Source organism: Berghia stephanieae, chromosome 3 (genome assembly GCF_034508935.2).
Source record: "Berghia stephanieae isolate SIO BIC M18660-M18661 chromosome 3, UCSD_Bste_1.3, whole genome shotgun sequence".
NCBI classification, from domain to species: Eukaryota; Metazoa; Mollusca; class Gastropoda; order Nudibranchia; family Aeolidiidae; genus Berghia; species Berghia stephanieae.
The window spans coordinates 70,401,673-70,409,172 of NC_088362.1; the positions used below are offsets into that span (position 1 = coordinate 70,401,673).

The window sequence follows — 7,500 nt, forward strand, 5'->3', positions numbered from 1 at the left end:
TTACACCACAGAGGCTCCCGATAGTTGGGACAATTTTAATTCTTATTTTCTTCACAAGGGTACGCGTTTCACGCTGTGAACCCTCGCTTGCATCAACACATACATTGAACAGGAGAGGACGAGGACCAAGACATTTGAGTTGCTCCATTTTATTTTTATTTTTTTATTATTATAATTTATTTTTATTTTTTTTGAAAATACCAAATTATGAAATTAAGGAGCAGGCACCAGTGTAAGATAAAGATCTGAACAAGTGTGTATGAAAGGTACCAGACAAAGCAAGAAAGAAAAAATAAAAGATAAAAACCATTCCCAAAAAAATCAGTCTACCTCCACTTTCTGTTTACCGGTCAGACTATTCTACCATTACACCACAGCAGCTACAAGCGAAGGTTCACAGCGTAAAATGCGTACCCTTGTGAAGAATATATTTATTATTTTAGTTACTGACTACACTTTGACATTTATAAAAATCGAGAAACAATAAAACTCAAAACGCTGCAGATACCAACGTATCCAGTCTGCCACCGAATATTTCATCAATTACGAGAGTGTGTGGTCCTTTAAAGCCATTAGGCCCATGGAGCCAGAGTTTATTCCGGTTTCTATAGCGTGAAATAGACAACAGCATTTGTTTGGTGTTCATTGGATAGGTCATTCGTCTATCTATCTTCATGTACTTTCCGCCAGATTTAACAGAACCAGCTACCCAATCACTGCTGTGTAGATAAGGGGGGGGGGGGGTCAGAAAAAAATCTCGACGGTACCCGGGATGGTTTTTGAAGCGAGTCCTCTACCAACTGAGCGGGAACCCATGAACACCGACTATTTATTTTTCTCATAATGGCCGGAGAACTTTTCATTCAAATATCGATGGAATAAGATGACCCACAACTTGTCAAAAGGGTCAAACCCGAGACTTTTGGGGGGTCATTTTAATCTACCGATATTTGAATTAGAAATGTTCTGGCCACAATGGAAATTAATGCATTTTGTCAGACATTGACGGCTTTGATGTTTTGGGTAATGAAAAATAAAATTAACTTTGAGAGATTGTTATTATCATTATTATTATTATTATTATTATTATTATTATTATTATTATTATTATTATTATTATTATTATTATTATATCATCACTCATATCATCATCATATATCATCTCATACATAGGCTTTCGGTCGTCAATAATATATTCAAAATTTCCCCATTAGATTGAAATATTTCTCTCATGAATAAAATCAAAACATTGTTTCAGATGACTCTAGAATGTTTTCCTTTCGAGGCAGGGATAGGGGGGGGGGGGGGTCTGTATGAACAAAAAATCCAAGTTTTAAGATATTACCTGACAATAAAGCCATAAAACAACATACTGTGATGATCCTTTTTGTATGGGAACCATAACACTTTCCTTTCAAGAATTTATGATCCTGCATGAAAACCGTTAAAAGGGTCGGGCAACATGGCTTATGGAGCATTAAATGTCTGATCATGAAAAGTGTTGTCCCATTTTAAGTGTTGATAGATCACAGATTGGATGTATCAATGCATTAAATCTTTCACCGTGAGTGGAGAACTGCCAAACTTTACAGGAGTTTTATAAAATTCACAAACCCTATCAAAATATCTGTTTTGTCCAGTAAATGTTGTTTTTTACAGAGTATTGACAAACCGTTTCTAATCTGTCATTACAGAATAAAGACATTAAAATATCTTATTTTAATAGCTCTGTATCAGTCAATAACAAACTGAAGAGGTCGCTTAATCGTTCCAAATCCTTATCTATTACACTGCATAGATCCTGAATTTTATTTATTATCGCTATACAGTCGCAAAATGACAAAATGCCATTTTAAAAATTTGGCAGAAAACTTGTAATTTAATATATCCATATATCTAGTATCAAATCCAACATGCAAAAACAGTATTGAAAGTGATACTTCAAAATAGCACTTTTAAAAGTCTATGGTTAATAAATAAGCTTAACAAGTGTGGGCTCATCTTAATCTGCCGAATATGGAGTAAAATTTTCCTGGCCAAAATTTTACAGTTGTTTTGTCAATATACGGCAGAGGTAAGTTGCGTTAAAATGTAAATTAGATACGGTATAGAATGCTAATATAAAAAGGAACGAGTGTGTGTGTTTGACCCACATTTCGTTTATCAAAAGATTCGCTTTGACTTTGTACTAGTCTGACCCTGAAGTTCAATTTTCCACCAATCAATCATCGTCAACAACTCAATTATCGTTTGAATAGGAAAAATAACTATTACAAAATTTGATAGTGAATATTATATAGTAATGATAAGGATAAGAATAATTGAAAAGGGTTAACGTTGTTTTGAGGATATATACTTTTTAAATACATAATACATCAAGGATTAATATGTTAATGGGCATGATATTATAGTAGATACTAGTAATGATGATGATGATGATGATGATGATGATGATGATGATGATGATAATGATGATGATGATGATGATGATGATGATGATGATGATGATGATGATGATGATGATGATGATGATAGAACTTGCATAGAACTTGTTTACTATAATATACATTTTAAAAATAATTCTTCTATTGATAATATGTTAGAGTACATTTTTATTATATGTATAACATGTCATGTACCTATATTGTGCGCCTAGAGCTATAAGGGACAGGCGCTGTAAAAATATCTTACATTATTATTATTATTATTATTATTATTATTATTATTATTATTATTATTATTATTATTATTATTATTAGTTGTAGTAGTAGTAGTAGTAGTAGTAGTAGTAGTAGTAGTAGTAGTAGTAGTAGTAGTAGTAGTAGTAGTAGTAGTATTATCATTATTACTGTTGTTATTAGGATGATGATGATGACAATCTTAAATAGAAGTACTTATGAAGCTAAGGTTATAATATTGTTGTAAATCAAAGAACTCTCAAATGGCATTTTACTGGACATGGAACTTTCCTAATAAATAGCTTTGAAATAATTATTGATCATAAATGAATCATTGCAAAAGCGGCGGAGAAATTATGTGCTTTATAAATCTATTTCATACACCACCCCATTGGGTATTACTTCGGGTTGAATAAATTAAAAACTAAAAATGATTCTAGCGTTTTTAAAAAATGAAAATAAATAGATAAATAAATTTAAAAAAATAAATAAAAATTAAAAAATTAAAAATTTCAACCAAAAAAAAACAAAAAAAAAACAAAAAAAACCCAAAAAAAAAACCAAAAACAATATAATATATATATATATATATATATATATATATATATATATATATATATATATATATATATATATATATATATATAAGAAATAATACGGATCTACGGGGATTTTTTTAATTTTAATTTATGTTTTTTATTTATTTGAGCAGTTAAATGCCGTACTCTGGAAAGACACAGATTTAAAAATTTGGTCAGAAAACTCGTCCTTCAAATATCGATCAATTCAAATGATTCGCATCTTGGCAAAAACTCTCAAACCTTGGACCTCGCACAAGATGAAGACCATTTAAATCGATCGATATTTGAAGGACGAGTTTTCTGGCCAATGTTTTGACAAACGACATCCGTGTCTTTTCAAAGTACGGCTATGTGGTCTAGTGGTATGACACTCGCTTTCGGATCGGAAGGTCCTGGGTTCGAGCCTCGCTCGGCGCATAGTTGAGTCCTTGGAAAAGACTCTTTACTCACATTCTCTCACCGTACTCAGGTGTAAAATGAGTACCTGGCCGTTAACAGCGTTGTCTTTTTCCGAAAAATTGTAATATCGCCTAACAGGCGTCATGTCTCGTCCTACATGTTAAATGTTGCTGTTGACCAGGGACCCCTTGTAAAGCGCATTGAGCACGTTAAGTGGATATTGCACTATATAAATGCTCAATTTTTTAATTTTTTTTTTACGGCAGATAACTGGTTAAGTAAGAAATCAGGGGCGTGGCTATATTGGTCGATTTGGCTCTTTTTTTTTTTTTTTTAAATGGATTCTACAGCTTTAAAAATAATAATAAATAAAAAAAAAACCCTGAGAAATAGTATATATCACCTCTTACTTATTTGAGTTAGTCTTTTCTTTAATTTTTTCTCGTTATTTTATATTTACAAATAAAGCATATGTAATTCATTTTCTTCTTCTGATTCTGGCACCACCTTATACTGTAAGCATGCCACGCCACTGAAGAAAATAACTCAACTCTCCTCTATGAAGCACTTTTTTCTTACCACTCACTTCACAGTTAAATAAAAATAACTACTACAACGGTCGTTTTACACTTTCAGACATATTTGAGCAATACCCACTTGATTTGTTCCTGGCGCTTCGCAGGGTGTCCCTAGCCAACGACAACACTTAACATAATATAGGATGAGACATGATGCCTGTTAGGCGGCAAAATCACTTTTTTTTTTCGTTAGATACAACGCTGTTAACAGCCAAGTACTCATCCACCTGAGCACAGTGAGAGAATGTAAGTAAAGAGCTCCGCGAACTCATCTATGCGCCGCTCAGCGCTGGGCTCGAACCCTGAACCTGTCGGTCGGAAGACGAGTGTCATACCACAATACCACATAGCCGCACAAAATTAGACAATATTAGTCTTGTAATGATAATCAAATGATATTTTCAACATTGTAGACAAAAGTGGCCTATTTCCTAATTATCTCATACGACCCAGGTACCCATTGTATGTCTTTGCTTACCTGTTATCGACATATTGAACTGTTGACGTACTTTGTACCACATCAAAGGATCATTAACGCCGGAATACACCACAACCCGGGAGTATTTTAACCATCAGGGTCCCTTAAATGAGGCTCCACGATCAGCCCAATCAATTTCCTCGGTTCAGGAGTGCTTAAGATTATTTTTCACTGCTATAATTTGAAAGGGACATTTATTTTTTATACAATCCATTTAGAATTTAAGAATGGTCAAGTGACATTTTTTTGTTTTGTTTAGTTTCTTTACTAATAGAAATTTTATACAGGCTTCAAGACATGATGAAAATGGATTCAGATGAAAAAAAATATGTATAGAAACATATTATAGAAAGACATTAATCTTTGTCAAAAACCGGTGTGTTATCACACGGGCCAATTGAAGACACTACACGGTTCATTTCACAATGTACTTAAACTGACTATTTCTTATTGATTCCAATTTATTCCAATTGATTTTTGCTTTGAATTTGAATTCCCCTAAAAACTGTCACGGTAATTTATATCACATTATACAAATCAGTTCACATAGTATAAATAAAGTAATAATATCGTGTTCCTCATTGAATAGTTTGTTTACAATACGGTAGGGTTTTCGTGTTTTATGGCGATCGTCGATTATGATTCGTAATCAAACGGTGTCTATGCACAACACTGGCACCTAGCAGCCTGTTCTGTCTTCACGGGTGGCAGGATTCCACCCGGAGCAGGTAAGAAAAATAGAGAGAGAGAGAGAGAGGAGGGAGGAGGGAGAATGAGAGAGAAACGTGCTTGGTTGTACGCCTGGCGGTTAGGTCGGTTCGTCGCACACAGTGACAGGGACGAGTCGATAACCGACGATAGCCGATTGATACGGTGTCTGGTCTTGTAACAAAATGGAAGCCCAAACTATGCCTCCAATTTACAAACCATTCGACTCAGATTAGAATGAGTCAATAATATAATATTATGTCGGCACTTGATGTGAGGTCAAAGTATCGCATTCGCTTTTATGTCTTTAAAAAAAAAAAAAACAACAACAACAAAGGTACGAGCACTTGGCAGTGGCAGAGTTTTGTTAGAGTGTTAGTATAAAATGGACACAAACCAGGCGATGTGGACAGTATAACAGGGAATATGATAGAGATATCTTTCTGCGTTATTCCATGAAATTTTGTGAAGTACAAGAACATGTGTAAAAGGGTTTAGACGTCTAAATGTGCAATGTAGCTGTGCATGTTTGTCTTGGAAATAGAATCTGGTTGTTTCCTTTCAATTAACTTTCATGGCTGACATAATTTAGAATGAAGAAGACCACGTTCCATAATAGAATGTTCGAATCATCAATGGCGAAGCTGGTACCATGTCTCAAATTATAACGCGATGTTAAACGTTGTCAGTGACCGGATGGGTGACATTGATGACAAACTCCTTTCTGGCATTACACTCGAATCAGGCGTGGATTAGTACCTGGCTATTGGTAAGGAAGAGGCGTCTGACAACCAGGTGTCAACCGCAGGACAGCGCCGCAAAATTAGTCTTTTGTTTGTTCTTTTCACTTTGATGAAAAGTAAGTTATGCTTTTCTCATCAAAAAAAAACATGTGCTTTTATATTGCGCAATATCCACTAAACGTGCTCAAAGCGTCTTACAAAGGGTCCCTGATCAACAGCAACACATACCATGTAAAACGAGACATGACCCTGTTGGGCGATTTAACAATTTTTCCGACAGAGACAACGCTGTTGACGGCCAGTTACTCATTTTACACATGAGTCCGGTGAGAGATTGTGAATAGAGAGTCGTTTCCAAGGACTCAACTATGCGCCGAGCGAGGCTCAAACCCAGGATCTTCCGACCCGAAAGCGAGTGTCATACCACAAGACCACATAGCCGCACAGAGAGGGAGATTTTTCAGATCCTGACAGCATTGCCGTGCTCTGACAAAATACAACCTCTTTTTAGATCAATAAGATGACATCCCGATGTGTCAAAAGTCTCAAACCCGAAGACTTAAAGATGTCTCTGTATTTAGAGTTGTTTATTTTTTTATTATATTATTTTTTAATCATGGTCAAAATGGGGTGGGGGGTAGGGGTGTCAGAGAACGGCAGAGTAACCAAAGTAGGAGATGCGAGCCTGATTACAAGATCATCCGTGGCAAAAAAAAAAACAAATAAACAACTATATTATTATAAGTTGATCACTATCTTGACTTGCGGCATCGACCTCAAGCCTTTGATCATGGAACCGACCATCCGTCGCTATGGTGGAACCTCAGAGCCATGACGGCCGCCATATTAGATTAACTGATTAATACTCGAACGCCGCATCGACCGGACGAACGGTCAAGATTCATACCAATGGCTTAGTAGGTACTCTAATACAGTTATACACATACCCACACATATATTATATATAATCACACACCAACACATAATCAATCACAAAACACACATCAAGGCAATGCACATTGCGGTGATCTTGAACTGAGCAAACAGCTTTGAAAGTGTTAAGTGCCAGAAAGCGTTTAATTGGACAATGTCTTGCACAGCGATAATGTTTTGATTGGTGACTCATAGCCCAAAGCACCGAGTGCAAATAATGCGCTGTTCAATCCTTTACGCGTCTGGTTCTAAGAAGCATGCTTGTTATACCATTGTTCTTTTAAAAATTATTATTATGTCAACGAAACCTGCCTCCCTTTTCTTTTACATGTTCCAGAAAAATGGAAAAAGCAAAACCTCTCACTCCAAATACAGTCAACCCTTTCATTGTTCCCGAAAAGT

The 7,500-nt window shown here is 35.3% G+C and overlaps 1 protein-coding gene across 3 annotated transcripts in view; it reads right to left on the bottom strand.

Moving 5' to 3' along the window:
* Nucleotides 1-7,500, bottom strand: part of LOC144968346 (uncharacterized) — a 37,277-nt gene that overhangs the window by 19,605 nt on the left and 10,172 nt on the right. Inside the window, exon 1 of one of the 3 annotated variants that reach the window (XM_078906620.1) lies at nt 4,715-5,420. The exons of 1 other annotated variant lie outside the window; for it this stretch is intronic. The gene's annotated coding sequence lies outside the window, so the exon portion shown is untranslated. Of the gene's footprint in view, nt 1-1,345; nt 1,781-4,714; nt 5,421-7,500 lie in introns of those variants that run through there. One more of the 3 variants, XM_078906622.1, reaches the window with a different exon arrangement.